Genomic DNA, 23,064 nt, shown 5'->3' with positions numbered 1-23,064 from the left:
CATGACTGACTAAATCATAGTAAGGTTATCTATAGAAAACAGTGGGAATTTACCTGGTAAGCCCCAGGATGGAGGCATGCTGGGAGATAGGCTACTGCCCAGATCTCTCTGTCCTCAGTTCTCCAGACTCCCAGGTGGACCAGAGTGAAGGCAGCAACCCTGCGACCGGTTCTTCGCTCTCTCACCTCCTCGGATTGTGCTTTCCATTTAAGAGTTATCGCTTTGATATATATATCAAACCTGATATGTATCAGAAATAGGCCTTCGAAAAGAAAAAAAAAGAAACCCTGAGAATTCTGGCAAAAAAAAAAAAAAATGGAGTCAACCTATTTAAAAATTCCATAGTCATCAAGGAAAACCAACCAAACTGGTGGACGTCATGGACATTTATGTCTTTCCTGCTCCCCAGTTTCCATGGGTCATTAATACTGAGAATTGTGAACATTCTCGCCTTCTAAAGAAAATTTCAAAAAGCTTAAAACACATGATAGGTTTAGCACTTGCATGTTTTGGCCTTCACATTAGCTGTGTCTGGAGCCATTGAAGCTTAGTACATGCAAAGCCTGTAAAAAGAAAGAAAGAAAGAAGAAAGAAAGAAGAAAGGAAAGAAAGAAAGAAAGAAAGAAAGAAAGAAGAAAGGAAAGAAAGAAAGAAAGAAAGAAGAAAGGAAAGAAAGAAAGAAAGAAGAAAGGAAAGAAAGATAGAAAGAAAGAAAGAAAAGAAATATTTAAGAAAAGAAATATTTAAGAACAACCTATGGCGAAAGGAACACTGAAGATGTGATGTGTTGCAGATTGCCAAGAGAGAACTATAAATGTCAAATTGTGTCACACCAAAGCCCTGAAGTGCAAAGGGTAAAAAGACTGAGAAGAGTTAAGAAGAGAAATTAACAGAGCGAAGGAAAGGGAAGAGAGTGAAGAGGAACAGAAATGGAAAAGGGAAGAGTCGGGCACTGCTACGAACAATGGGGAAGGCTGCTGCGGGTACATAAAAACAACTGGGCAAAATAAAAGACATGCTTTAGGAGAGAGAAAACTACCAAATAGAACTTGACAGTCTAGAACATTCAAGGAAGAGCAAGTGGCATGAACTCTCCTCCACAGTCCTCGAGGACTGATTGCATCTTCCGTGAGAAACTACAGAAGAAACATGGCTCCGGTTCAGCAACGGAAAAAGCTGTGTTAAAGGCTATTCTAACCTCTCTGAAGACAAAGCCTGGAAGAAATATAAAAAGATTGGTGTCACCTTTTCAGAAAATGGAGATCTACCTGCATTTTGTAACCTAAAATAGGAAAACTTTGAAAGATCAATAAAATATCGATTCAACATTTTATATGACATTGAGAGCCATAAAGGAGATATTACATTCTCTGTAGATTCTGAGGCAAATAAGGTTCATCAACATGGCCCTTTCATGAAGTCAAACTAATTCAAAACATTCTTTGTTTGGTCTCATTAAAAAAATCACTCTGTCCAGCTTTGTCCCAAATGTGCTAAACATGTTGCAGATGATGTTTATGATGGCAATGAAGTGCATATTGGAGTAAAAAAAAAAAAAATATCCTGACTTTTAAATTATACCTTCCACATTCCTAAGGTCAAGATGGGGAAATATAAAGAATTCAAGGAGTGCTGGGTGGCTCAGTCAGTTAAGCATCTGGCTTCAATTCAGGTCATGATCTCACGGTTGCTGAGTTCGAGCCCCACATGGGGCTCTCTACTTTCAGCCCAGAGCCCACCTCAGATCCCCTATCCTCCTCTCTCCCTGCCCATCCCCCCATCACGTGCACATGCATTCTCTCCCTCTGTCTCTCTGTCAAAAATAAATAAATTTTTTTTTAAAAAAGAATTCAAGAGAAGCTCCTTTAAAGAATAATTGCTTTTGCTGACTCTCAGAAACAAATTTCAAGGGATTCATCTCTGTGTTTTGGGTTTTGTTTTAAAAATATTTCAAAAGGTAAGATAAAATGTGAAAATGGAGTCACTGGCAAAGCATTTCCCATTCAAAATTCTTCACAAATATTTGTAGCAGTCATGTGGCTCTCTGACCTGCTGCGGGGCATATTATAGATCGCAGTTGAGAAAAAGACTTAAAAAGGTAAATGAATTTTTAACACCAGGGTTTTATCAAATTGCCTCAATTTTTGTGTAATTGCCGGACCCTGAGTGCCTTGCAGATGTCTGTAATTTGCAAAGTTATAAAATATTCTAAAAGCCAACAGGAGGTTGACTGCATAATGAAAGTTTTGTGTCCTTCCTGACTTACAACATGGCTGCCCTGAAAATGCCAACTTTGGCTGTGATGTTTTCAGAGATGTCTGAAGCTAAATACTAAAAACATAGGCAAACAGGTTCAGCTCTGGACTAGGCTGACCATATGCTAAATATGCTATCAGCCTTGCCGGGCATGTTTTCACCTTTATATAAGAATTTTTTTTTAACTTAATGGAATTGACTTCTCAACTGCAACTATTCAAATATATCCCCAAGTCTCAGGATATATCCTCTATAACTGGATAATTCCTCTAGTCTTCTTCATATCCACTGTTTGGCAATCAGTGTGTTGGGACATTCGGTTAAAAAGCAGACCTCATTGGGGCACCTGGGTGGCTCAGTTGGTTAAGCGTCTGACTTTGGCTCAGGTGGTGATCTTGCAGTTCGTGAGTTCGAGCCAAATATCAGGCTTGTTGATGTCAGCACAGAGCCTGCTTCAGATCCTCTGTTCCCCTCTCTCTCTGCCCCTCCCCTGCCCATGTGCACTCACTCTCTTTCTCTCTCAAAAATAAATAAAAACTTTTTTAAAAAAAATAATAAAATCTAAAAAGCAGACCTCAATGTCATGTATACAAAAGGGTTACATTTAAAGAGCAGGACAAATGACCCAGTCTTATCAACTGGTTAGTGTATACCACAAAACCAGATCTTCCAGCCTCCTGGAAGATCATAGGTGTTGAAGTTCACAGACTTAGATCTAACCCATCCCGACATGTACTAGCTGAGCGACCTTGATTAAGTTACTTAATTTCCTTGTGCCTCAAGTTTCTCATGAATAAAATGGGGCTATATTGTGTAAAGTTGCCGTGAAGATTTAATGAGCCAATGTGTGCACAAGACAGCCCAGGGACTAGCACCAGACAAGATCTCAATAAGTATTAGATACTAATTTCAACATTTTAACCAGATCGTTGTAAGTTATTTGGGTCCCTTGGGACTACTGTGGTTTAACTGAGCACTTAACCACCAGACAGAACTTCAAACTACAATAAAATATTAGCCCAATATTAAAAATGCTCTAACGGAAATATAAAGTGAGTAGCAGGAAGTGATGTGAATAAATGTACGATTCCATGATGGGTGGTGGAAGGGGGAAACTTTCCAAATTGATAGAGTTACCAGATGCAAATTTCAGGTTAGACTCATGCCAGTCAGAGTGGCCAAAATGAACAAATCAGGAGACTATAGATGCTGGCGAGGATGTGGAGAAACGGGAACCCTCTTGCACTGTTGGTGGGAATGCAAACTGGTGCAGCCACTCTGGAAAACAGCGTGGATTCCTCAAAAAATTAAAAATAGACCTACCCTATGACCCAGCAGTAGCACTGCCAGGAATTTACCCAAGGGATCCAGGAGTACTGATGCATAGGGGCACTTGTACCCCAATGTTTACAGCAGCACTCCCAACAATAGCCAAATTATGGAAAGAGCCTAAATGTCCATCAACTGACGAATGGATAAAGAAATTGTGGTTTATATACACAATGGAGTACCACGTGGCAATGAGAAAGAATGAAATATGGCCTTTTGTAGCAACGTGGATGGAACTGGAGAGTGTTATGCTAAGTGAAATAAGCCATACAGAGAAAGACAGATACCATATGTGTTCACTCTTAGGTGGATCCTGAGAAACTTAACAGAAACCCATGGGGGAGGGGAAGAAAAAATAAAAGGAGGTTAGAGTGGAAGAGAGCCAAAGCATAAGAGACTCTTAAAAGCTGAGAACAAACTGAGGGTTGATGGGGGGTGGGTGATGGGTATTGAGGAGGGCACCTTTTGGGATGAGCACTGGGTGTTGTATGGAAACCAATTTGACAATAAATTTCACATATTGAAAAAAAAATTTCAGGTTAGACAATTAGTACCTCTATCTAGAGGGGTTTTTTGTTTGCTTGTTTTAATCTCCAAAAGCTTTCTGAACCAAAACCTTATAAAGGCATATTTATATTATTTACTTTGTCACTCTCCAAACAGTTTTCTGAGGGTTTGAATGGTTATATTAATTTGGCCTCATATAAATCCTTCCTCCACAACTTTTAGGCACCACGAGATATTACAATAAAAATTAGAAAGTGATCTCAAAACATAAATGATGCCACTTACAAAGATTCAGATGCTACCTTTGACAGTAAGGACTTGGCCAGTAATTGATAATTCTGACTTCTCAATGTATTAGCATCTTGAATATTCTGAGCAGTGGCTGTATAAATGTATCTTGGTGAGCCTCAGGGTTCCTCAGGGGAGACTCACGGGCAACACCGGGGGTGGGGAGAATGGGTGGATTTCGGGGCTGTCCATACATGCCCCACTTTCCAAGCCAGTTCTAGTTCCACTTTTATCTATTTTATATATGACAGTAATTCTCCTTAGTGGAAAAAAAATGGTTTTACTCCTATTCAATAGTTTGACATCTCTAAATATTACCATGAAATTCTAAATAAAAAATATTTTCATTCAAGAACCCCACTTCTGGAACTTCTCTTGGCTATACTTCTTCCTGAGTCTTGCCCTTCCAAACAAAAGTGTCTTTTCCAAATGTAGAAAATTGTAAATTTCAAAGTTTTAAGCCTAACTCATGCTTAAAGACATTGCTAAAATCTCTAGGCCACCTTGTACTCTCCCTTCTCTGATCTGCTAAAGAAGTGAGTGTCCACACCTCTCCCAGGGCCCCCAGTACTGTCCACACCACTCCTCCAACAGCAGTGTTGGTCTTCTGTTGTTCCCTCTCTCCTGGGTGCATGCTTCCTTCCACACATTTTCCAATGTCAAGACTATGCCTTAGAATTCTTTAGTAGATTTTACCTTCTCTGCCCATTAGACGTGAAGAATCCAAAAAATATTGGCTGAACAAAATTAAAACATTAGCTACAAGTTTGCAGAAAGTCTTCAGTGGGAAAAATAAAAGGCAGAATTCAGTTTTAGCGTTTAAACACACACGCCTGAAAAAAAAATTAGCAAAAATACAAAAGCATGGAAGCTAGAAGCTTTAATATATTCTTGAAAGGCAACAAAGTAGCAAATGTAAATCAAACATCAGTCTCCCTGTAGTGCAGTAGGGTGGTAATAGTTTTCAATTTCTAATAAACACACGGGTTTTTTTGGCAGACTGTAATAATCGAAAAATTGGGTAAGGCACCCAACTGGGGGAAAATGACAATGTAGGCTTGGTCTTCCCAATTGTTTCTATGATTAATGATTACCATCACATAAACCTCCCAGCAAACTAACCCTAAAACTCTGAGAAGTAAAGACATGACTCAAAAAAATATATAAATAATGGAACAAACAGATTGGGGATGCATTAGTAAACTATTTAATACCAAAAAAAAAGTGTCCAATAAGAATTGGACAAGAGATTTGCTTTTTATTACCTTCTCATTATTCCAGGGTACCAAGCAAAGCTCAACACAAGCAAAATTTTTCTTCTAGGAATCTCCTCAGTCCCTTTATTTAGGTAAGAGCAGAACTTCCTCTTCCATAAAAAATGCACTTGAATCCGGCTGTGATCTAATTGTCTCCTGTGGCTACACGTGCATAAATGTTTGTGCACATATTCCTATCAACAAAGTTATGAATCAGAAATGTGTTTATGCATATTTTGAAAATAGTAATAAATGTTTACAGTGGTAAGACTGTATGTCCTAATGATTATAATAATCCTTTCAATTTGTGTTGAGCTTTACAGTTTATAAAGTGGTATTACTTAGTTTCATTTTATTCTCACAGTTACCCTGTAGGTAGGTGTAACGCAGTCACTGGCAGATCCACGGGGTAGATGAAGGTGCTGAGACTGGTGGAGCTGGAACCATCTGCACAGTTATATGGGGACAATACACATATGTCCTCAGCACAGTCAGTGAAAATGATGTATAGACGCACAAGGGAAAGTCAACTCTTCTGAGTACGGACCTGCTGCCACATGAGCACTTTTAGCTGCCATTATTTTTAAATATATTCTGAATCTACATATCTGATATGACACACAAAATAAAAATTTCAAATACAGTATCTTCCAATGATATTAGAACTATAGTAACAAGCCACTGATTAGAATCAGTAAAGCAAATAAAGTAATGAATCTCATTTATCTTCCCTGATGCATTCTTAACTTTATATACCTATGACATCTTTCTAAAGTCTATACGTTTGTTTTCTTTCATTCATCCAGTCACTCGGCAGATGTTTACTTGGTCTTCTATTTTTCCAGCTAGGTGCTTGAGATACAGAGCTGAACAAAACAAAGCCACCCCATGTCAGGGAGCTGATAGTCTGCTTACAGATGCAGACATTAGTCCAACAGACAAATGCAGAAGTTGTGAGATTGGTACAAAGGAAAAGAACAGAATGGTCTGAGATAAGATAGTGAGGGTCTTAGACTGGAAAACAAGCAGCCTTCTCTGGGTATGGAACATTTAAGCTGCTGCCTGAATGGTTTTTCTGTTTCTTTAACACTATTCCCTGCATACATTCACTGTGCCAGCCAGAGTTCCCAACGGTGCAGTCCTACAAATGCTGTGATGTACAAGGCTAAGCAGGACAGCTCTCAGGGAGTTCATTGTGCAAGGGTAACGGTGCAGCCAAACTTGATTTGGAGCTTGGAAAACATGTATTTAGCTACTGAGCTCGAAATAATCAACACAGCACATTCTTGCTGGATAGATTATTTTAAAACCTAAATCCAGACCTAACTCATTCATCCCATAAGATTGAGCAGATCTTCACCCTTCAGTATCATCACTGAAAGAAATGTCCCATGGGAGAATATTGGGATAAAGCTTTGCAATAAGCAAAGATCACAAGAGACACCATTATCTTATTACCCTTACCCATTCTTTTCTAATTGTAAATGTAATGTCTTAATTTTTTATACTTCTCTGACATAATTTCATATTTTCCAATGAATCATATTTACCTAAATTGGATTAATTAAAATTAGCTGTCATATAAATATCCATGTATCAGTCTACCCAACTGAAGAATATTATCATAAATATGTTGATAATTATAAGTATTGAATCATGAAAACAGTCAATCTTAAAATATATTGTAAACTATGATAATCTATTTTATTTCCATAATTTTTTTCTCCTTTTAGCCTGTCTTTATTATTTAGCTATTTTATTTTTATTTAGCCTGTCTTTATTATTTAGCTATTTTAGCTACTCAAGAATAATGTCTTTGGGGCACCTGGGTGGGTCAGTTGGTTGAGCAACTGACTCTTGATTTTGGCTCAGGTCATGATCTCACAGTTTATGAGATGGAGCCCCCTGTGGGTCTCTGCTCTGACAGTGCAAAACCTGCTTGGGATTCTCTCTCTCCCTCTCTCTGTCCTTCCCCTGTTTGCATGTGCACACACAAGCTCTCTCTGAAACAAACAAATAAACAAACGAATGTGTCTTAGTCATGAATCAAAATAACAAGAAAAGAGATATATATCCCTAAAGTTATTATGAGAACAGAAGCATAAAAAAAAAAATCACTATGGCAATGCTAGGCTTTCTTGCTCTAACTGTAGAAGTTTACCTGGGCTTCTATTTCCACTCAAGCTTATTCTTCTAATGAAATACTATCTGCATACAAAAATAAAGAATAAAAAATCAGTTATCAGATCCATTACTTATGATTACTGGAGATTTTGTGACTCTTTGTATTCCAAAAGTTTGTTTAATTCTCTTTATATGGCTTGTCTAGAAGAATTAATACACAGTTTTCTGGTAATCAACACTCAGTCTTCAAAAAAAAAAAAAAAAACAGAGCACAAATCATAAATTAGGTGTTAAAGGTATTTTGTGTACTTGGGGCACCTGGGTGGCTCAGTCAGTTGGGCATCCGACTTCAGCTCAGGTCATGATCTCATAGTATGTGAGTTCAAGTCCAGTGTCGGGCTCTGTGCTGACAGCTCAGAGCCTGGAGCCTGCTTCAGATTCTGTGTCTCCCTCTCTCTCTGCCCCTCCCCTACTCATGCTCTGTCTCTGTCTCAAAAATAAAAACATTTTTTAAAAAAAGATATTTTGTGTACTAAAAAAAAAAAAATCAAATATGTTGAAACAAAAGAACTTTAACAAATCCCATCAGGGGCACCTGGGTGGCTCAGTTGGTTGAGCATCCAACTTTGGCTCCGGTCATGATCTCATGGTTTGTGGGTTCAAGCCCATCATTAGACTTGCTGCTGTCAGCACAGAGCCCACTTTGAATCCTCTGTCCTCCTCTCTCTCTGTCCCTCCCCAGTTCTCACTCTGTCTCCCAAAAATAAATAAAACGTTTTTTTAAATCCCATCAAAGTTTCATTTTCCAAGTAGTTTTTTCCAACTTTCAGCACGTGCAATGAAGATTGATGTCTATTTCAGTTTGATTAGAACCTAATCTTGCCTTTTTGTTCTCAAATACCATGTTCCAAATTTATATTTCAGTCTCAAACACTCATGACAAAGCACTTAATTCAAAACATCAATCCTCTTTTTCTTAGTTTTTATAATTATCGATTAGTTTTACAAACCATTGAAAATGTGACCCAAAAGTATGTTGCTTCTCACAATAGGTGGCATCTTTGATTCTGTGAAATGTATTATGTGTTATATACCTTGACATTTACAAATAATCTAACATAAATTGAGAGCAGAGGGGAAATGAATCGAGTTAAAATAGGTATATTAATTTCTCCATCTTAACAACTAGAATTCAAAAGATGTTGTTAAAGCCTTCAACTAAAATGCATAAACGTTTATCATTATAAAGTACTAAGAATGAAAAAATTAACTAAAATATAGTGGAGAAAAGAAGAGAAATACACTAGTTTTATGATTGTTCATAGCAGGGAAGTAAAAGATAATGTCTAAAGTATTAGAGAATTAACAAAAATATGTAACATAATAGCTATAAGTTAACTACTGGAACAAAAATGCAAATCTTCTTAAATATAGGAATTATTTCCTATTCATAAAGAATTACACAATGAAAGTGAAGAATAGGGACTATACATGATTTTTGAAAGAGTGAAAGCATAAAGTATAAATAATTTCAAAGAACTAGCTTCAAATATACCTATCGTATCAATAAATATAAATGGATTAAACTCATATTTTTAAGAAAAGAAAACTGTGGACAAAGTTATCTAAAGCAAATGTAGAAAAAGAAAGAAAGAAGCGGGAAGAGGAAGAGAAGGGAAAGAGGTAGGAGAGGGAAGATGGGGAAAGGAGGAGAGAAAAGAGAAAGGAAGGAAAGGAGGGAAGAAAGAAAGAATCCATTGTAACCTTAATATCAACTCGTTTTAATTCATGTCATAAAACATAAACAAGACAAAATGTCACTGTATAATGTTAAAAGCAGATATTCATAGTAAAGATTTTAAAAGGTCAAGACTATCAATGCATCAAAAGATATATCACAAAACAAGAACTATAAGCATTACAAAGAACAACACAAAAGTAGAATTTTAGTCACCTCTCTTAGTCTTTGACAGACCAGAAAGAAAAAAAATTAAGGAATAATATAGAAGATCTAAGTGACATAATAAAGTAAGACTAACTATAGATCAAACTCTGTTCCCTGAAATAAAAACTACGATCTATGTTTACATAAAACCATCATAAAATGACCAACAGCCCCAATAAAAATCACAATTAATTCCAAAATGTTAAAATAATACAAGCAACATTCTCTGATCGTAATGTAAAAACCCCTAGAAATTAATAAATAAAATCAAAAATAAAAATATACTTATTAATTATGTGACTTTGTACAAGTTACTTATCTTTCAAAGCCTTCATTACATCAACTGAAAAATGAAAATAATACTGAAATCATAGGGTAATTTTGACATTTTTTTAAATTTTAAGACATTATTCAAGTAAAATATTATCCATGAAAAATCATATTCCTCTTCACACTTGAGAAGTGACTTATTTGGCAGCTCTGAGCATTTGAGCAACTTGGTCTATACTGTCTACATATGGCTATTTAAATAAATCAAATTAAATTATAAAATTTTAGATTCCAACATTAGCCGCACTTAAAAAGCTCATTAAAAACATTATGCCAAATGAAAGAAGCCAGTCACAAAAGACCACATATTGTATAATTCCATTGATATGAAATATCCTGAATAGGCAACTCTATAGAGACAGAAAGTATATTAGAAGTTGCCCAGCACTTGGAAAGGGTGTGAGAGAGCAGTGAGGGACTGCTAATGCGTACAAGTTTTCTTTGTAGAGTGATGGGGCTGTTCTAAAATTAGATTATGGGAATGGAAGCACAAATCTGTATACTGAAAACCATCAAGTTATGCACTTTAAATGGGTGAATCTTCTGGTATATAAATTATATCTCAATAAAGCTGGGGTTTTTTAATTGTGAAGAAAAAGTTCATTAGCTACATGTGGCTAGTGGCTACCATCTTGGACATCATAATATTTCCGTCATTGCAAACAGTTCTGTTAAATACTACTCACTTAGCTGATACTGAACAAATCAAACAAATATCCAGAAGTTCACAAAAATTATTTAAGCTTTACTTCAGCAAATTAACAAGGTCCTTCTAACGAGAGCCTCAGATGAATTTTTTTTTCTCACTTCACTTACTAATTATACTAAAAGATCATCCTCTCACTTAATATAATCCAAATACATTAAGGTGCTAATTGAATATGCTGAATAAGCTGTGCATACTAATTGTCACTAATAAGTTTAATGCTGATTGCTTAAGTTTATAACAGCTACTCACCTACATAGTGGTTCAAGTCAACTTGATATCCCTCACTCTTCATTAAGAAAATGTGTTTCATTAACTTGATGTCATTATATGTGAGCTCAGAGGATTTACACCATGGGTAGTCCTTTTAACGTTCAAAAGCATACTAAATGTGAATCCTGAACAAACTGCTCATGCAGTTGAAGGTGACTCTTACATCATCCTCAGTCTTCCAGTGATGCTTAGAGTATTCCAATATGGTAAGCTTTGAATCAATAAGTACTTCTATGTCTATTACAATTCTTTACTCATTCAGTATATTTTTAAATACCTAGCATTAATTATAGTCTTATGATCCTAGACAATTCTCTGGGCTTCAGATTCCCCTTCTCAAAATTAAGGTGAGGGGGAAGGGTAGAGAAGTCGGTAGCCTAATTACAAGTTTACATCACCTTTTCCCTCCCAGTTGAGGAAACTCTACCTAAAAAATACTGGAGATTAGAACTTAATTGTTCTCACCATGAGTAGAGAAATGATAATTATATGACATGATAAAGGTGTTAGCTAACACTACAGCAGTAATCATATTATAATATATAAATGTATGAAATCAACACATATACCTGTTATTTACACAATGTTATCTTTTAATTATATATCACCAAAAAAAGTAAGGCTCACCTGGGGAGCTTGGAAAGGTCACAAATATACCTAAGAAATGATTTTTTTTTTTAATGACTATGTACCATTGTGAGCAATGTCAGGGAGAAGAAAGGAAGACCAGCTGCTCCTTCCCTGCTTCAGTACGAGGTAAAGACCACAGGCCCTGAGACAGCCCAGAAAGCAGAGCATGCATCTTTCTGCAAATGAAGAAGAACTCCCTCAAATGCCAATGTAAGAGAGGTTGGTTGACCCTGCATGGGCGGCGGTGCTAAAGGAAAATGACCATCTTGAGCTAATTCAATAAGCACTGAACAAGACTGTAACAATCTGATTGTTCCTTCCCCCTCACAGCTTAGAAACCTAAGAACAGAGATTTTCCATCCCTGACTTGATACAGAGATTCCATCTTGTCTGTCCTTCTGAGGTTGGCGGGACTACTGGAAAATAAATATCTGTCTTACTTTTCACCATCCCTAATCCACATCCATTTCACCTTCCCAGGAGCAAAAAACTACAAGATCTGCCAAAAGCAATAAGAGAAAAGGCCAGGTGAGAGGATTCAGGGACCCAAAAGAGAAAGATTAGGAAAGCCAACCTGTATATGTGTCCCCACTGGGCCAAAGCTAATGGAAGAAACAGAAAAAACCCACTAATGAAGCTGGCAGTAAGAGGATATGTGATCAAAACAATGAGACTCTAAAACGGGCAAACAAAAAGCTAATAATTGAAAATTAAAATACAATGGAAGAATTAGAAGTAGCAAATTACAATTAGAGAATACATTGGCCAAATAAATAAATAAATAAATAAAGAAGAAGAAGAAGAAGAAGGAAGAGAAGGAAGAGAAAGAGAAAGAGGACTGACAAAACAATTTTATGTCCTGGAAAATCAAGTGAAGTTGTTTCATCACACATAAGGAAAAAAATTTAAATAAAATTATGAATAAAGAATTTAGAGAAACCACCATACACCTATTATAATGGCCAAAATCCAGAACACTGACAATATCAAATGCTGTGAGGATGTGTAGCAAGAGGAACTCTCATTCATTGCTGACAGGAATGCAGAATGGTACAGCCACTTTGGAAGACAGTTTGACAGTTCATCAGGAGATTAAATATATATTTATATTTAATATATATAAAATATATATATTTTATATTATATATTTATTTTATATATATAAATATATAAATATATATAAATATATAAATATATATATATATATATATAAAATATATATAAATATATATAAATATATAAATATATATAAATAAAATATATAAATATAATTTATATATTTAAAAAATATATTTATATATTTAAAAAATAAAATATATATAAATATATATAAATATATATTTATATTATATATTTATATATATTTATATTTATAATAATATAAAAAATATATATTTTATATTAAAATATAAAAATATTCTTACCACACAGTCCAGCAATCACGTGCCTTGGTATTTAAATATTAAATTAAAGATTAAATATATATTTATATTTAATATATATAAAATATATATTTTTATATTATATATTTATTTTATATATATAAATATATATAAATATATATAAATATATATAATATATATATATAAAATATATATAAATATATATAAATATATATAAATATATATTTATATTATATATTTATATATATATTTATATTTATAATAATATAAAATATATATATTTTATATTAAAATATAAAAATATTCTTACCACACAGTCCAGCAATCACGTGCCTTGGTATTTAAACAAATGAACTGAAAACTTACATCTACACAAAAAACTGCACATGGATGATTATAGGAAAAACTATATTCCTAGTTTCCAAAAATTGGAAGCAGCCAAGATGTCTTTTAGTAGGTCAATACATAAATAAGCTCTGGTACAACCAGAGAATGGAATATTATTCAGCACTAAAAAGAAATGAATTATCAAGCCATGAAAAGACATGAAGGAAACTTAAACGCATATTATGAAGTGAGAGAAGCCAATGTGAAAAGGTTACATACTATATGATTCCAAATATGTGACATTCTGGAAGAGTCAAATTATGGAGACAACCACAGCAACAAAAAAATCAGTGGTTTCCAGAGGTTAGAAAGGAGAAAAGGATAAATAGGTAGAGCACAGAAGATTTCTAGGGCAGTGAAAATACTCTGTGTGATACTGTAATGATGGGTACATGTCATTACAAATTTCTCCAAACTTATAGACTTTACAACACGGAGAGTTAACTCTAATGTAGACCATGGACTTTGGCTAATAATGATATGTCAATGTAGGCTCATCAGTTATGACAAATGTAGAGCTCTGAAGGGAGATGTTGATAATGAGAGAAGCTACACACGTGAGGGAGGCAGTGGGTATGTAGGAAATCTCTGTACCTCCTGCTCAATTTTGCTATGAACCCAAAACTGCTCTAAAAATAAAATCTATTAAAAAATAAGTTTAGAGACACATGAAGAAAACAACTTCTGAAAACATACTATGAAAGAGGTAACAACCAATTAAAGAAATAATAGTACATTTTACTGAATTGAAGAAAAACTTGAACTCAGAGTACAAGAGAATCTCCAGGTAATAGGTGAGTCTAAAGAGAAAAAAAAGATCTATATCTAAATATACCTTTGTGAAATGTCTTAGATTTAACAGTAAAGAGAAAATGATATGACCAGTCCAAAATAAAAACTGGCTTTCAAAGTAAAAAGAATCAGACTTCTCACAGAAACCTTGGATGTCAGGAGACAGAGAGATATAATCTGTAATATAAAAAAACATCTAGGAGTCTTAGTTTGCAAATAAGAAGAAAATGTTTGCAAATAAAATAAAACAACACTATTTTCAGTAATGGTAAGAAATATACCAAAAACAAAAGAAGATAAATGGTTGAACATAAAAGAAACAGGCAAAGTGTATCAAGTAAATGCAAAAATTATATATAGAGAGAGCAAAAGAATATAAAGTGAAATTCAAAATAGTATTTTATGCTTTAAAAATTATAATCTCTGAACAATATGTAAAAACTGCATATTTATGGAATAAAAATGAAAGCAAAATACATAAAACGAATATTAAAAACAGGACACTGATAAACTATGACAAGAATTTTATATATCTAAGTATTTGAGATCATATAAATGAAAAGTATGTAAAAATATGCAGGATTTGAATAATGTAATCCTAAAGTTGGACTAAAAAATACACATTTTTTAAAGAGAGTATTTTACCCTTTAAGAGACAATAAACATCCTTCCTTCATTACTAGAAATATTTGCAAAAATGTGATCATTTACTAGACCAGAGAGAACAACCCTATTTCACTCAAGAAAAAAAAAAATGTGTGAAAAATTTTTCACTCAAGAAAAAAAAAATGTCATTTCTTGGACATTATGCAATAAAACTTAAAATCAGCAATAAAAAACATTACCTATGAGAAAGTTCTAGAATCATAAGTATAGGAAAATACATAACTTCACATGCTTTTATATTTAAGAATAAGAGACTGATTATAAATATCATTAATATTAAATTTAGGAAAGTAGAAAAATAATAAAACAAAAGGAAATAAAAGAAGGAAATGAATATAAATAAAAGTTAAACTTGATAATATAAGATTGGAGACGTACACCTACAGACTCTGAAGCCAAACCACTGAGTTCTGCAGGGGAGGCAGAATTCTGCCTCTACCGTTCAAGGTCTTCCAGCTAGACTAAGAATTCAATTACATGAGACAGATTAACAGGAGAAAAAAAAAAACACAAAGTTTTATCACACGTGCACGGAGGCCCAATAGTAAAATTGTGACCCCAAAGAAATGACCAAGGCAAGCAGTTTTTACACACTTTAGACAAAAAGATGATATTTTTTTTGAGGAATTTACAGGATAAGGAAAACAGGTGTTTGGGAGGTTTAATTAGTAAGGAATTCTAAGTAGAATTTGGGCCTAGGCAGTAGTTTAATAAAAAAAAAAAAAAAAAAAAAGTGAGAAGGTTAATTTCTACAGCTTTCTCCAAAATCCTTATCTCTGGTGATAAGGATGTCTTTTTACTTAGTACAAGGAGGGTATTTTTCATACGGGAGATTTGTTTCCTGCTTTCGGGGAGACAGATGAGAGTTTGAGTGTCCTTACAATGGCTATTACCCAAGCAGCTTTAATTCAGAATGATAAAAATATGCCATTGGAGTACATTTGGGGGCAGTCTGCCCTGGGCTCCTGTATATCTAATTGCGGCTTGTACCAGTTTTTGCTGAGTAACTTGGGCAATAGTTTTAATCTCCCTGTGCCTCATTTCTCTCATATATAAAGTGGGAAAAAAATAATAACTAAAATGTAGAGCTATTAAGAGAATTAAATGAATTCAAAGTTGCAGAGATTTTGGACAATGTCTGACAAATGTGTTTATATGCACATCGTTAAATAAAATCATAAAATAAAATAAAAGTAGAAAATAATGATAAGTCAAGCACATTGATGTTTTTAAATATTTAAAAATAAATATATTTGATATGAATTGACATATTAAAATAAAGTAATAAAATAGACAAGTTCCTAATAATGTGGCCAGATCTCCTTGTTTTATAGGGCAAAAGTAGGAACTGTGTTTTAAGACTCAGGACAAACAAGAGTACTTGATTCCAAACAGAGTAAGCCTAAGAACAAACAGGCAGTTCAGGCTGGGGAAACCAGATGTCCAGAACCCAAAGACCCTGAAAACCATAGAACCACAGCTCTGGTGAGGGTGAATTTGAACACAGCCCCTCCTAATGCAGTCCCAGATGCTTGGCCAGAGAGAACTCTGGAGTCATGTACAGGACAATCTACTTTATCACCCTCCCGACATCTACCCCACCTTCAATGAGTGAGTAATTACTGTGTGTTTCAACCTATTCCTGCACCTAGAGAAGGACAGAAAGCTTCCCAATTCATTTACAATAGCTTGATAAAAGTACAGAAAAGGAAAGGAAAGGAAAGGAAAGGAGAGGAGAGGAGAGGAGAGAAGAGAAGAAAAAAAAAACCATAGGTCAATTTCACTTCTGAATATAAAATGTTAAGTAAAATATAACAAATTGAATCAAACAGTGTATTTTAAGAAATAATACACAATGACTGTGCAGGGTTTGCCTTATGACTGAACGGATGAGTAAACATTAGTTGATCAATCAAAATAATTCATTATATTAAAAAGCGAAGGAAGAAAATGTTATGTAAAAAGATGTGAAAACAATCTAATTCCTCAGCTATTCCTCAAAAATTATTAAGTAGCAACACTATGCAAGATGCAAGTTTTTATCAGATACTATCATTAAAATTATTTACATTGTGAAATATTAAGAATATTTCTCCTAGAATCAAGAATTAGATAGAGATGTCTTATGTGACTGGTAGTCAACATTTTTAAAGATCTAATGAAAAAGAAAATATAATTATTTTTATAAATGAAATGCTTATATACATAGAAATCCAGGAGACTCAGTACCAAACCAGCTAACACTGAAAAGGATAGAAAAATGAAGGAGGGAAATCTTAATTCACAGCAACAAAAATTATAATATACCCGAGATAATCCAAATAAAAATAACCTATATTTCTAAAACCACAATAGTTTATCAAAGAACAGAATGTAAAACCTGAATAAATGAGGTAAAATAAAAGCAATAAATCTTCCTAAATTAACAGAGAAAATTTAGTGCAATTATAAATAAAATTCCACACTTTTTTTTTTTACTTGTATGTCTAGGTATGTCTAACATGTATATGGAAAAATGAAGGCATGGGGTCTGTCAAAAAAAATTTGATAATGAAGATTAGTGACCAGGGATTACTTACATATTATTAAAACTTACTATGAATCTACAACTACATATTATTAAACTCACTACAAAACTGCAGTATGGTATGAGCACAGGAATAGGCAAAAACATCAGTGAAGCAAATTCAAAAATCAGGAAGCAATCCAAGTATATGAAAGACCTTCATTTATGATAAAGGTGGCATGTCAATTCATTGGGGAAAAAAATAAATTATTCAGTAAACAGTGCTGGAAAAATTGGCTATCGGTGTGGAAGAAAACAATCAAATCTAATACCACAAATAACCTTCAACATCAGGATATTTAAATATACAAATATAAAAGTAAAATAAAATACTAGAAGAAAATATTAAGAAAAGTTTTATAATATTGTGATGTAGATGACCATCCAAACAATATAAGAAATGCTTAACTATAAAAGAAAAAAATTGACAGATTTGATTAGATAAATATTAAAAAGCTTCAGTATTGAAGGGAAAAAAACCTGAACAAAGTCAAAAGATAATATTAATTATAATGGGATAAGAACCTATATGCTATTAAGAAAAATACAAACCACCTAATTTTTAAATGGATAAATTATATGAATAAGCAAAGAGAAAATATGAAAAACTATATATAAAAAAGACATTAAATGTCACTAAAAGTCAGATAACAATAACATAACATTTTCTGCCATCACTTAACAAGATTTAAAATGACTGATAACATCCAGAATATTAAAAACATAGTTTAAAGAATACTTGCTTATATTGCTTATAAAATTAATATTTTAATATATACACCCTTTAACCCAGCAATCCTACCTATGTAAATGTATACTACAGAAAAAAAGCGTTAATACTTAATGCAACATTGATTCATAACAACAATTTAAATGTTAGTCATCCAAGTGATGTGATATATATACATATATATAGCATAAGACAAAGATTTGTTGAGTGTAAGAAGAAGAGGAGAGAGGAATGGAGGAAGACAGGGAAGAAAGGAGGGAGATGCTAACACAGAAACCAACACAAAACAGAATCCATCATTGATATTATTGCATATCTTTCTTCATGCTTCAAGGAATTAGATAATGCACCAAATGTAAAAGACGTAATTTCCCTGGATTCAGAAGAAAAATCATCCTGTGTTTGCATGTTTGCAATAAATTGAAGCAGAGAATTAGATTTCTTTTTTTTTTTTAATTTTTTATGTTTATTCATTTTTGAGCTACAGAGAGAGACAGAGTGTGAGCAGGGAGGGGCAGAGAGAGAGGGAGACACAGAATCTGAAGCAGGCTCCAGGCTCTGAGCTGTCAGCTGTCAGCACAGAGCTGGATGCGGGGCCGAACTCAGGAACAGTGAGTTATGGTCTGAGCCGAAGTCTTGGATGCTCAACCGACTGAGCCACCCAGACACCCCTAGAGAATTAGATTTCTAAGCAGAGAACAAGATTCCTATTCCAGCTGCGGACTCCTGCGGACCTGGGTTTCTGCCTGGGACGATATGTGGAGAAGAGGGGTTCTGCTCCTCCGCGACAAACAAGTCCTCATGTTCTCCACTGCCAGGGCTAGCTCTCCTCCACATCACTTGAACGTGAGGTTTCAGCCCTGGGCCCTGGTCCCCAGTCCCCAGCAAAGATCACACCCCAAGCCAGAGCCCCTTCCATCTACACAGGAGGGAGTGTGCTCAAGTTTCCTCGGCCACTAGACACAAGAGGAGAAGCATGGCTAACTCATAGAGTCCTTTCCCCTGCAGCTGTAGTTTACTCCAAAGAGTAGAGAATCGGGAATAAGCCCAGATGTTGAAGTTGAAGACAAATAATTTGGGAAGTTTAAAACAATCAATATATTGGAAACAATATAAAATCCCAAATACCAAATTAAGTATAAAAGCAAATACTGATTTAAGGTCTCTTTTTCCTTTTTGTTATTTATTTTTGGGGCTGTGATTTTTTTCCTTAATCTTCATGATTTTAACCATCAGACATTTTGTTTTCTTTGTAGTGTTATAAAAGAGTTTTTGGCATCTTGAAGCTTCTGCCAGATTTATTTTGGTTTGTATTTCCACTGAATTTTTCCATCATGTTTGAATTTTCGTAGGGTTAATAATTCCAGAAAACATACAAATTAATTTGGATTCAGGCATACACGAGAGCAGCTCAAACTGAATTTAAAATCACCATTAAGTTACACTGAACTATAAAATGTGATTAAATCGTTCTATAAAAAATACATTACTTTCCTGAGGAATACACCCAGGAGTTTTGTCACTGGGACATTTGCTTCTTCAGGCCTTTCTGCTGAGTGTGGTTTTATCTGGAACTGCCAGATTTCATTAGGAAAAGATGCACTGATAAATTTAAGACACAGTGCAATGCACCAAGAGACATAAAACATGCAACTTTACACACAGAGGTACACACTATTTGTAGTAGTCCAAATTGGTACCCTAGAAAGAAGAATTCTGGTAAATTCTGTTTCACACGTCTCTCACCAAATGAAGTTAAAAAACAAAAGGTATTTTCTACCTGACAAGAGTGAACTTCCCTTTTACCTAGGCATATCTGAACACCAAATCCTCCACTTTTAATTGTATACATTTGATGATCAGAATATTTTTCTAGACTAAATTTTCCAGCCCTGTACAATTTCAAACCTTATTTCTCCTCTAGGTATCCTATGGCCAGAGACAGTAGAACATCACAGAGCACGATGCAGCTTCTGGTCTTGCAATTTCTGATGACCCAGGTAAATTGGCCCAAAATGTCTTAAGAGAATTCCTGGAAGTCACAGCACAACCTGAACACGGATAGATACATGGAACTGACTGCAAATGACATAAATAATCCCACTGAACCCACTGAAATCTATGCCCCGCTGAAGTTCTTATTAGTCAGATCCCAAAAACGCTTTGGCCAGTCCACAGCCACCCAACATAAGGGTACGTGTGACTGCAAGAAAGTTATGGTGGAACTAGCCAGCAGCTCTGATTGTAAATAAAATATTTAACTTTTGCAAATTAAAAAAAAAACTGTATAATCACACAACACATTGCTAGCAAATCTTCCCAGGATCTTGGAAGAGCCCTAGCCAAGTGAGGGTCTTGAAGATTGAGCTTTGTAAGTGTCACAGTGAATCTGCCTCTGGAGAGAAGATAACATATTTTCATATTGACAAACTTGCCCATTCATCAAATCTGCTTACTATTAACTCTTCTATCCTTAGATTCATGTCCCATTATTACCATCCATTACCAATCAGCAGTTGGTTGATATACCAACCAACAGTTCCGTTCTTTCTGAGAGGAAAGCAAAATCTTTAGTTTGATTTCATTATACATGTTTTTGGGTTTTTTTTTTTTATTTCACATAGTTGCAAGATGCAAAGGATCATTTAAAAATGAAGTATCTGGCCCCGTTCAACTAAGGGCAGTGTCACCCAGTCTGAGGCTCAATGGTAGAAGGCACATAGGGGCCAACTTTGTGGGGACAAGAACAAAGGATGTGTGATGGTAATAGGTCACCGTGAGCCAGAGGATGAAAGAGGCCTCACTGAGTTTAGGTAGAATTGGAGGCTCTGAAGGGAGATAAGCAGCTGCCTCTGCGGGGGGCCTCTCTCTTCGGTGAGATCAAATTGCTGAAGCAGCAGAGAGTGGGTGTGTCTGGCTCCAAGGTGAGGTCACTCCCCAGGCCACTCCATGCCTCATGCCCCAGGCGGGGCTCCATCTGGGTCCAGGTGACCAGAGAGTCCCTGGAAAACATGGTTGAGTGTTCTGTAATTGGTGCCCCTGGTCCCCCACCCATTTTTAGTCATTGTGGGTGTCCCCTCCCTCCTGGGACCCTGAGGTAAAAAGAGGATGGTGGGGAGGCTGGGGAGCTCAGTCGGTTAAGTGTCTGACTTCAGTTCAGCTCATGATCTCATGGTCTGTGAATTCAAGCCCTGCCAAGGGCCCTGTGCTGACAGCTCAGAGCCTGGAGACTGTTTCGGATTCTGTATTTCCCTCTGTCTGCCCCTACCGGACTCACGCCTCTGTCTCTCTCTCTTTCTCTCAAAAGTAAATAAACACTAAAAAATTTAAAAAAGGAGGGGGAGGGTGGCACCTGGGGATGACAAGGTTTACCCACCTGCAGTGAGCCCAGGGCCATGAGATGCCATGCATCCTTCTACATGGTAAGAAGGAGCCTCTAGGAGCTGTCTTGATAAAAATCCTGAATAGCATGTGGACATGCTTAATATCTCCAGGAGGAAACTGCAGCCACAATTGTGCCAGAGACTATGCTATGTTCAAGTAGGCACCAACATTTCAGGGTAACTTTATCCAGATCAACAAAAAAGAAGTGATCAATGTGTACACCCACGTGGGAATGCTAACTCTGAGTGTCACACTCCCCAGGGTCAAGCTTCGTCCTCACCAGCTCCACACTGGGAAAAGAACATGCTAAAGTGGTGGGGCCAACCAGGGCAAAAGCAGCAAGCCTAAGAAGACCTTAGAGCTAACCATGCTGCTTCTCTGGAAGAGGGTAAAGTTATCCACTCATGACCATGAAAAAAAGCTCTACCTGAAGCTTGGCCTGGTTACTCTTCTAACTTAAGCTGTGTGTCCCTTCAGATACAAGAGATCTTTTCATTTATTGGAAAAAAAGTTATTCACCTCCTAAAACCAACAGCCAAGGGTTATGCCAATACTCAGGCCATTTCATCTGGGGACAAAATGGACAGTACTGTCATTAAAAAAGAACAAGCCCAGGGTGCCTGGGTGGCTCAGTCAGTTAAGCTTCTGACTTCAGCTCAGGTCATGATCCCAGGGTTGTGGGATCAAGCCCCACATTGGACTCTACACTGAGAGTAGAGCCTGCTTAAAATTCTTTCTTTCTTCCTCTGCCTCTCTCCCCACTCTAGTGTACTCTCTCTGTCTCTGAAAGAAAGAGAGAGAGAAACAGAGAGAGCTCAAAACAGAGTTATTTGCCCCCATGACAGCAAACCAAGATTTAATTACAGTTTCAATTTATCATAGGAAAATGTGACCTTTTAACCAGCAATCTAAAATTTCCTGACGAGCACTAGTGATGTAATCTGCACGATAAAAACCCCCTTTGTTCCCTTCCCCCCAAAATGAAGATGTTCTGGCCTGAAACAATCCTTTCTTTTCTTTTGCTGATAACGTTTTCAGCCCGTTTTCCTACCTATAAAAACCTTCCATTTTGTACAACTCATTGGAGCATCTCTCTATTTGCTAGATGAAATGCTGCTAGATTCATGAATCACTTGACAAAGCCAACTAGATCTTCAAATATACTCTATTAAATTTTGTTTTATAACACTGTGTTTGAGGCAGAGAGGCATCTAGCAGTTATCTCAAAAGTTGGGCAGGATCCAATCTATGACTAGCTCAGGGTCCTCCATGAGTCCAAGAAAAACTGCCCTTTGTTGAAGAACATTAGAGTCCATTTGACCACAGTGACCACACTGTCTAAAAATAAGACACCCAGCAGGACTGATTCTTTATTAAAGAACCTCAAAGCCCACCATGCTTCACATGCTTCAGAGGTAAACATTATGTCTAAGACTGTGGAGGAGAGCAGCATGGCAGAAATCCCTTGTACCATGACACCTGAGACCAAGGA

At 35.6% G+C, this 23,064-nt stretch overlaps 1 long non-coding RNA gene across 4 annotated transcripts in view; it reads left to right on the top strand.

Annotated features, from left to right (window-relative positions):
• Window positions 1-23,064, top strand: part of LOC128312881 (uncharacterized) — a 139,704-nt gene that overhangs the window by 76,444 nt on the left and 40,196 nt on the right. For 3 of the 4 annotated variants that reach the window (XR_008292789.1, XR_008292788.1, XR_008292787.1), the window contains 2 exons: window positions 19,445-19,494; window positions 20,113-20,188. The exons of the other annotated variant lie outside the window; for it this stretch is intronic. This is a non-coding gene — a long non-coding RNA (uncharacterized LOC128312881). The remainder of the gene's footprint in view (window positions 1-19,444; window positions 19,495-20,112; window positions 20,189-23,064) is intronic. 4 annotated transcript variants of the gene reach the window in all.

Source organism: Acinonyx jubatus, chromosome F2 (genome assembly GCF_027475565.1).
Source record: "Acinonyx jubatus isolate Ajub_Pintada_27869175 chromosome F2, VMU_Ajub_asm_v1.0, whole genome shotgun sequence".
NCBI classification, from domain to species: domain Eukaryota; kingdom Metazoa; phylum Chordata; class Mammalia; order Carnivora; family Felidae; genus Acinonyx; species Acinonyx jubatus.
Note: the sequence above shows the minus strand (reverse complement) of the source record. Positions and strands in the feature narration are given on the sequence as shown.